Genomic DNA, 7516 nt, shown 5'->3' with positions numbered 1-7516 from the left:
ATTTTACTATGTTTTGCAGGAAACCAAGTCACCGCTTGCACTCAAGGCTCACGAAAAGTTGATCAACGCATCTCTGTCACGTTGCGCCCATCAATCAACAATGAAGAGATGATTACCGCAATGACGGCGCAATGCGACAGTCGATCCAGAGCTGACTGTCAACCACATGCGATAATAAAAACAACACCGCGTGCGAACTCATGATCGAAAGATGCAGCTGAGCAACGCAAAAGTGGAGGATTGAGACAAGTGTACAACTAATGGTTGTGCAGAATTGATGGTCTGATCACATAATAGAAGCAATAATATCCCTCCATCTTCAGAATTGCCATAACAATTAGTGGGGACCACAAGGCCGGAGTAAAAGACCTATACCTATAAATACCCCATAGATTTCAGAGAAAACTTATGCTACTTAATACGGTGCTAATTACTGCTAAAGTGTTGAGAGAAAAGGCTGAGCTGGGTGCTTAAGTCAAAAAATCTGGGAAGAAGACGAGACAAGGCCGAGAGGTGAGTCTCAGATCTAATCTGCCAAATACCCGATCTAAAGCTCTGTGCACAGAAACCTGCTACTGGTGGAGCAAGCTCGAGAGGGAAGCTCTTCCTACCATCATATCCATCCTATCCGGCAAGCAGATCTCCATCGAATCGGTGCCAAGACATTGGCACTTGTTTGTATCTATTCTGTCTCTTTCATCGTTGTATTTCACTTTCTCTTTATCTCTTCATTCACACACCATGTATCAAACACTTAATAAACATATTAAATGTTTCAATAGCTTTCATATACCATTCTCTGTCTATTTCCGTTCCTCCATTAATCACTTTCTCCATGATGTCTTCTTAATCCCCTGATAATTAATATGAATCAAACAAGTACTTAATCTGTGTTAAAGGTATAAAATGCGTTTAGCTAAGGCATGCTAGACGACATCTTCACCTGTGAGAGCAGAAGTGAAGATGCCATTCTGATCTATCGAGAGAAGGTTAGAAGAATACGTTAACTAAAGCGAGTAGCACTTCCGGACATGGAAGCAACCTTGCATTCAGTACGTTATTCTCTGTTTCACCATAGACATGTGGGAGCGTGGCCGATCACAAAAGGTGGAACAGTATTTCTAGCTTCAACGCAATTGAGAACTTACGCAGTTTATAATATTTCTCTTTTTCTTTCAATTCTGTTCATAAGACTTGCCGCCGCATTCCACGTTCTTTGCATAACCTTCGCAGCTAGCCTTGACCCCAACATCTTGTATCATGAGCCTGTATCTTGTATCATCTAGCTTAGGTTTATTATATTTTATTTTATTATCACATTTTTACTGCTTACTTTATTTTACCGCAATTTATATACTTGTACAAACTCATTTTTAAAGATTGAAAAACCTGGTCGCATATATCACGAACATACCACAATAACTTAAAACTGTCCTTGTGTTCGACCTCAGATCATACCGAGAAACTTGTGGTGGAATTACACTCGGTTCTATCGTAAGGAAACTTGTGACAACGCATGACATACTACGTGAACATTCATAATTAACGCATATCTAGAATTAGTATCGCATTATTTCGAGCATAGAACATCATTAATCACACATCAGCGTTTTTACAACAAGATCTGCAACACGTTTGTATTCCCAAACATCTCCGCTGAGAAGGTTCGATTAACATTGTTTCCATTTTCGTTGTGTGACCAGGCACGAAAATGGGCTTATTCTCTCGACATTATTTCCATTTTCGTTGTGTGACTAGGCACAAAAATGGGCTTATTCTCTCGAATCAGGGGAGATTACATCATGGGAACAAGTAGTTGAAAAGTTAATGAAAAAGTACTTCCCTCCGACAGAGAACGCCAGAAGGAGGAAGCTGATCACTAATTTTGAACAGGATATTGACGAATCGCTCAATGATGCCTGGGCAGGTTTAAAAGGCTGGTAAGAGATTGCCCGCATAATGGCTTACCAGATTTCTATAGATGGAAATTTTCTACCACAGACTAAACCCTACGACGCAAATGGCTGCCAATGTGGCAGCAGCTAGTGGTCTGCTTGATAAAACATACAATGAGGCCAAGATTGAGAATCAAGGACAGTGACGTAAATAATGGGGCCATCGCATCCCTTCAAATCCAAATGAACGCAATGATGAATCTAATACAAGGCATCACAATCAATAGCACGGGAATGCATAAAGGGCAAGTCAACAAAATCGCTCAAACGACCATGAGTTGTGTCACCTGTGGAGAAGAATATCCGATTGAAGAATGCCCAAGGAATCCGCAATCAATATACTTCATAAAGAATAACCTTCTCTGATACATACAACCCCGGGTGGAGAAACCACCCCAATTTTGTGTGGAAAAATCAACAACAAAGCTATCAACCTATGGTGCAAAAGGAAGGTCCACAAGGATTTTTCCCACGAACAAACGGTCAACCGCAAAATCAAGCCAGCAGTTTGCAGGCACCGCAATCTTCATCTTTAGAGAGCTTGCTGAAGCAGTTTATTGAGAAGAATGAATCAGTGCTTCAGAATCAACTGACGTCCATCCGAAATGTTGAAATTTAGATAGGACAGATTGTGGGCGAACTCAAAAAGAGACTACAAAGAGCGTTTCCGAGCTCAACTGAGCTCCCTCTCAACTCTAGAGGTACAGGAAAGGAACAATGCCTAGAAGTCTCCTTGCTAAGCGAAAAAGCGACAGTCGAAACAGAGGAAGAGCCCACCAGGACCAACCCGAATGCGGTGATAATCAAGAACCCGTTGACATATGATTCAGAAGAGCCCGAGAAGATAAACCCAGAAGTTGCGTCCACCTTCAAGCCTCTAAAACATGAAACAGAAGTACAACTACCACCATTCCTGCAAAGATTGAAAAAGAAATAGAATGATGAAGGAAAGATAGCTACAGTGGCAGTAACGCAAAATACTATGATCCCACAAAAAAATGTGCGACCTAGGAAGCTTCACGATACCCTGCTCAATTGGAAGGGTCTACATTTGTCAAGCACTATGCGATCTCGGAACAAGTATAAACTTAAGGCCACTGTCCATTTTCAAAGGATTGAATATGGGAAAACTAACGCCCACGATGAAGACTTTCCTACTCGCTAACAGATCTAAAGTACACTGATGATGGGCAGAAATGCACGTCATTATAGGTCTTTTATTTAAAATTATGAGGGCTGTTAAGCAGAATATGTGGCGATTATGTTAGGAATTCATGAAAAAATTAGTTTGAGTCGACCGACACTAAGAATCTCAACTAATCCACTATTATGCGTTATTATGCGTTCAATTGTTTATTTTTGTAAAAACCACAGAAATTGATCGCATACGCTGGAGCCAGGCTATCGTGGAGATGATCGCATGTGCGATCGCATACGCTCAACACATGGATATTGCACTCATCTACCGCATGCGTCCATCACATGGATGTTGCGGCCATCAACCGCATGCATTCATCACACAGAAATTGCGACTGTCAAGCGAATGCAGTCATCGCAGAGAGATTACGGCTACATAATGATGACCATAATAGAAGGGCGGCCACACGGTTGGTGGAATGCAACATGAACGCATTCCTCGGGAGAATCAAAAGATGATATTGACATTTCACCTACCACGTCGTTAGTAGAAGAGATTCAGAAAGGACCATCGCACCGTGAGTGACAGATTTAGAGCAGGTCCATTAATGTTGTCGGTCATCAAGGTCTATAAATAGAAGCCGATGAGCAGAATTTTAATGGATCCAAGGTTTTTCACCTGAGGTTCCCCGTCTTAAGGCGGATCCTTATGATCTAGACCAAAGCGTGAAAAGATAGCTTAAGAGTTCTTCATCTCCTTCATCCATTCTGAGTGACGACCGGAGCCTTCACTGGAGTTAGAGCTCGAGAGAGTCAACTCCACCGCCCATCCATGGCATCACTGGCAGCCTTGACACACATCTGCTGAAAGCAAGACATTGCTTCTAGCTGGTCCTTCCATTTCTCTTCTTTCCTTGTATTGTGTTACAATTTTTACTTGAGGAATTAATACATTTTGTGATCAATGTATTTCTATATTTTATTTGGACTCCATCTCCATCTTCATTTACTTAGCATCCTTAACTTTCATTGCATCACTTAGTGAGACTGTTAAAGTATCGCATACTTAATCATGCGACATAGGAATATGAAGCATGTAGCAAACCACTGAGAGGTGTGCATTGCATGAGTGTTGTGAGAAAACCTTATTTTCTTAGTGTGAAGCTGTAGCAACGCTTGTCTATAAGCGGACGTAATGCTTGTCTATGGGTAGAAGCAGCAGTAACTAACTGCCCGAGAGGGTAAGTGGTTGGTCGCATTAAGCAATGTAAGCAAGTGCTCACTAGGGATAAGAATAATCTTACGTCAACCAAACTTATGTTATTACCTTGTCTTATGTATGTGTCCATCATCCCTTTAGAGCTACTTGAGAGAGAGTCTAAAGAAAGAACCTAAGACTTAAGAGAGCTAGGTTAGAATCAAGGCTCGAGAGAGCTAGATTAAGATCGCATAAGCAAGAATGGAGACTTAGGAATAAGTTCCGTTTGCTATTATACATCACGTGCATCGGCGTCGAGTGTGTATAACATGATCGCATAAGTTTGCGTTGGCTGGGGTTGCCCTTGCGGTCAAGCTTAGTGTTGCAGTGAAGACATCTTCACATTTTATCTATTTTTCCATGCATTTTACTACGCATCAACAATTGTCATGTCTCTACCTCTCATGTTCCCACCGTTTAATCTGTTAGTTAGAAGTAGGAGTATTTCATAGCTTATAACCCCTATCATTCTTTTATTTATCCACCGCAAATACATCACCGTATACCCTTTAGCTACAAGTCCCTGAGTTTGACCTCGGATCACCCGAGAAACTTGCGTTCTCGTTTTACTTAGTGAGAGTGCAAGAAAACTTGTGAAAGGAACGCATAGTCATCGCATATAAGAGTAACGCATATTTTCATTCCAACGCATGACCACCGACGCATGAGAACCAACGCATAACCTAAGACATGCATCCCATATTGTGTTCTCCTAATTTTACACCACCAAGTTTTTGGCGCCGTTGCCGGGGACTTGGCAGCTAATAGTTTTTTGAGTTTTGTGTTTCTGCAGGCAAACTTTTTACCTGGGTTGTATTGTAGCTTGTGCGACCAATTTGCAAACAATATTGGCGTGTAGGCGATGTACCGAAAACCAGTATTGGCCCCAAGAAAGAAGGGCAATCAGTCGCATGAGCAGAAGGTAGTTCTAAGCACATGGTGGCCAACATGCGTCCAGTAATTGCCGGAAGTTCCAATGGTCAGGGCGAGCCCCTTGACCTAAGCAGTTGAGAGAAATCTCCTACATGGGAGACTCTTTGCGGTGACATCACTCCAATTTCTCTAGGGAAATCTTCTACTCTATCTTTACCTTGTGTTTCTAGTTTAGTTTATTTTTATTGTTATTTTGGATTTGCTGCTGCTTCCTTGGTTGTGGTGCGTTTGCTCCTTGTAGGTGCGACAATAATTCTCCTTGGTGCACAGTTACAACGAAAGGATCCTCTTCATCATTAAACCAATGGCTTCGATAGCATGAAGTCTAAAGCATGGTCACAAGTGTATTCTACTCAAGGTTCTTCTCTTGTTATATTTTATGTATTATCCTTTTGAAATTCTCTTTGTCCAATTGCCTTCCTTTTCGATGCATCAATGATGGTACGTATAAGTCACTACGTCTGCCAACTAAGCATCGCCAGGCCAACCTTACTTTTAATAGCTTCTTCAAATTTTGACAGTCTAAGTTTTATTTTGTGCAAACCTTTGCTCAAACATTTGTTACCGCATTCCTATTGAGTTTGTCTTTAGCTTTGCGGCGAGAGTGCTGCCAACCTCTAAGTTTAGGGGTGGCTGCGATCCCGGAGAAATGCGTTCACTACATTGTGATGCCATTCTTTAAAAAAAAAATTGAGAATAACCCTCCACTGTCAACGCAATGGGGAAACCCATGTTGATAAGAGTTAAGTTGTGAAAGACACTTACCCGTAGTTGGATGTCTGCATGACACATGTGGGGGCAAGCCAAAATGAAGGTAAGTAGCCAGGATCAACGCATAAGCGCAACTTCTCTGTTTGATGCAAGCCAAATTAAGCCAAGACAAAAGTTGAGTTGAATATGGAACGCAACCGAAGTTGGCTGTCCGCATGACACACATGGGGGGAAGTCAAAATGAAGAGCGTAACTAGGTTCAACCCACATTCGAACAAGAAATCACAAAATTTTGAATTATTTTGAATGAACTGATGACGGGCAGAAATGCACGTTATTACAGCGTAAAGTTATAAACAATGCAGGATTGCAATGATAAAAATATACAATATTGCGTCCAAAAGCACTGAGTTCACAACATTGTGATTGCATGCATCCATCGTATTAAAACAGCTAACTTATGAATTTTGTGCAGAAAATACGTTGGTGCAAGGTGGAAATGCGATCCGAAGAAATTAATGTCTGAGCGCATTAAGAGATTGCGACCACAAGGCTATGCGATCATTTGTGCTCGCGAAAATCTACTCAAGTGGCTTCATAGAGCTAGCACATCAAGGTGGGCGCATCTGGGTGAAAGCTTAATAAATCACGATGGGCCAGAAAGCTGACGATGGTCGATTCCGAATTAAGTTGACAAGCCGTTAACGACATACTGTAGCAAGTACACTCAACTTTTCGGTGAAAATTATTCGGTGCATCAGACAGAGAATTAATGTCATCCCATAAGTGCAATCAAAAGAAAGAAGAAGCTTTTCACCCTGAAGCTCTATAAATACCGAAGGCCACCTTCATTCAAAGGGAGCCTAGTTTTAGAGTATTTGCCCAGTTTTAGAGTTCACCATATAGAAGATAGATAGCCTTGTTCTTAGTTTCTTATACTTAGAAGGCGGAAGTGAGAAAAGGGAAAAGATGCCGGAAGATCGTCTTGGTTAGCTTGAGAGAGTGCTAGGGAGTGTGGAAAAACAAAGAGAGGGCCAACTCTTGCGAGAGGAAGAATATCTTTTGAGTAGAGTAGAGAAGAACAGTGTAAAAGACTTGGGAAGCAAGAAATTGCTACCAGGTTCTTTATTCTTATTCCACATTGTCATTCTGTACTTCGATTATATATATATAGAATGGGACTTGCTTTTCTACATCTGTTCACTCTCTTTAAATCACGTATGAGTAGCTAAAGCTGTCGAATGGGTTGAGGAGTACTTAGCTAACATGACCTAGGATCATCATTGCATGTCATCATCTTGTCTTATGTTGTACCCAACACCCTTTAGAGCTACTCGAGAGAGAGTCTAAAGAAAGAATCTAAGACTTAAGAGAACTAGGCTAGAATCTAGACTCGAGAGAGCAAGATTAGATCTGCATAAGCAAGAGATAGGGACTTAGAGATAAACTCTGTTTGCCAACATGCATCGCATGCACCCTAAAGATAGGTTATGGTAGTATGTGGTCGCCTTGTATATGTGTG

The 7516-nt window shown here is 41.4% G+C and overlaps 1 non-coding gene across 1 annotated transcript; it reads right to left on the bottom strand.

The window, feature by feature from the left end:
- Positions 1-1860: 1860 nt before the first annotated feature.
- LOC120084262 (small nucleolar RNA R71) lies at positions 1861-1966 on the bottom strand. Its single transcript, XR_005483627.2, has one exon. It is a non-coding gene; the product is annotated as a small nucleolar RNA R71 (small nucleolar RNA).
- Positions 1967-7516: the final 5550 nt, after the last annotated feature.

The sequence above is a fragment of the Benincasa hispida genome, chromosome 8 (genome assembly GCF_027475165.1).
Source record: "Benincasa hispida cultivar pf3 chromosome 8, pf3_genome.v1.1, whole genome shotgun sequence".
Taxonomy (NCBI): Eukaryota; Viridiplantae; Streptophyta; class Magnoliopsida; order Cucurbitales; family Cucurbitaceae; genus Benincasa; species Benincasa hispida.
The sequence above is the reverse complement of the archived record's forward strand: the minus strand, read 5'-3'. Positions and strand labels throughout refer to the sequence as shown.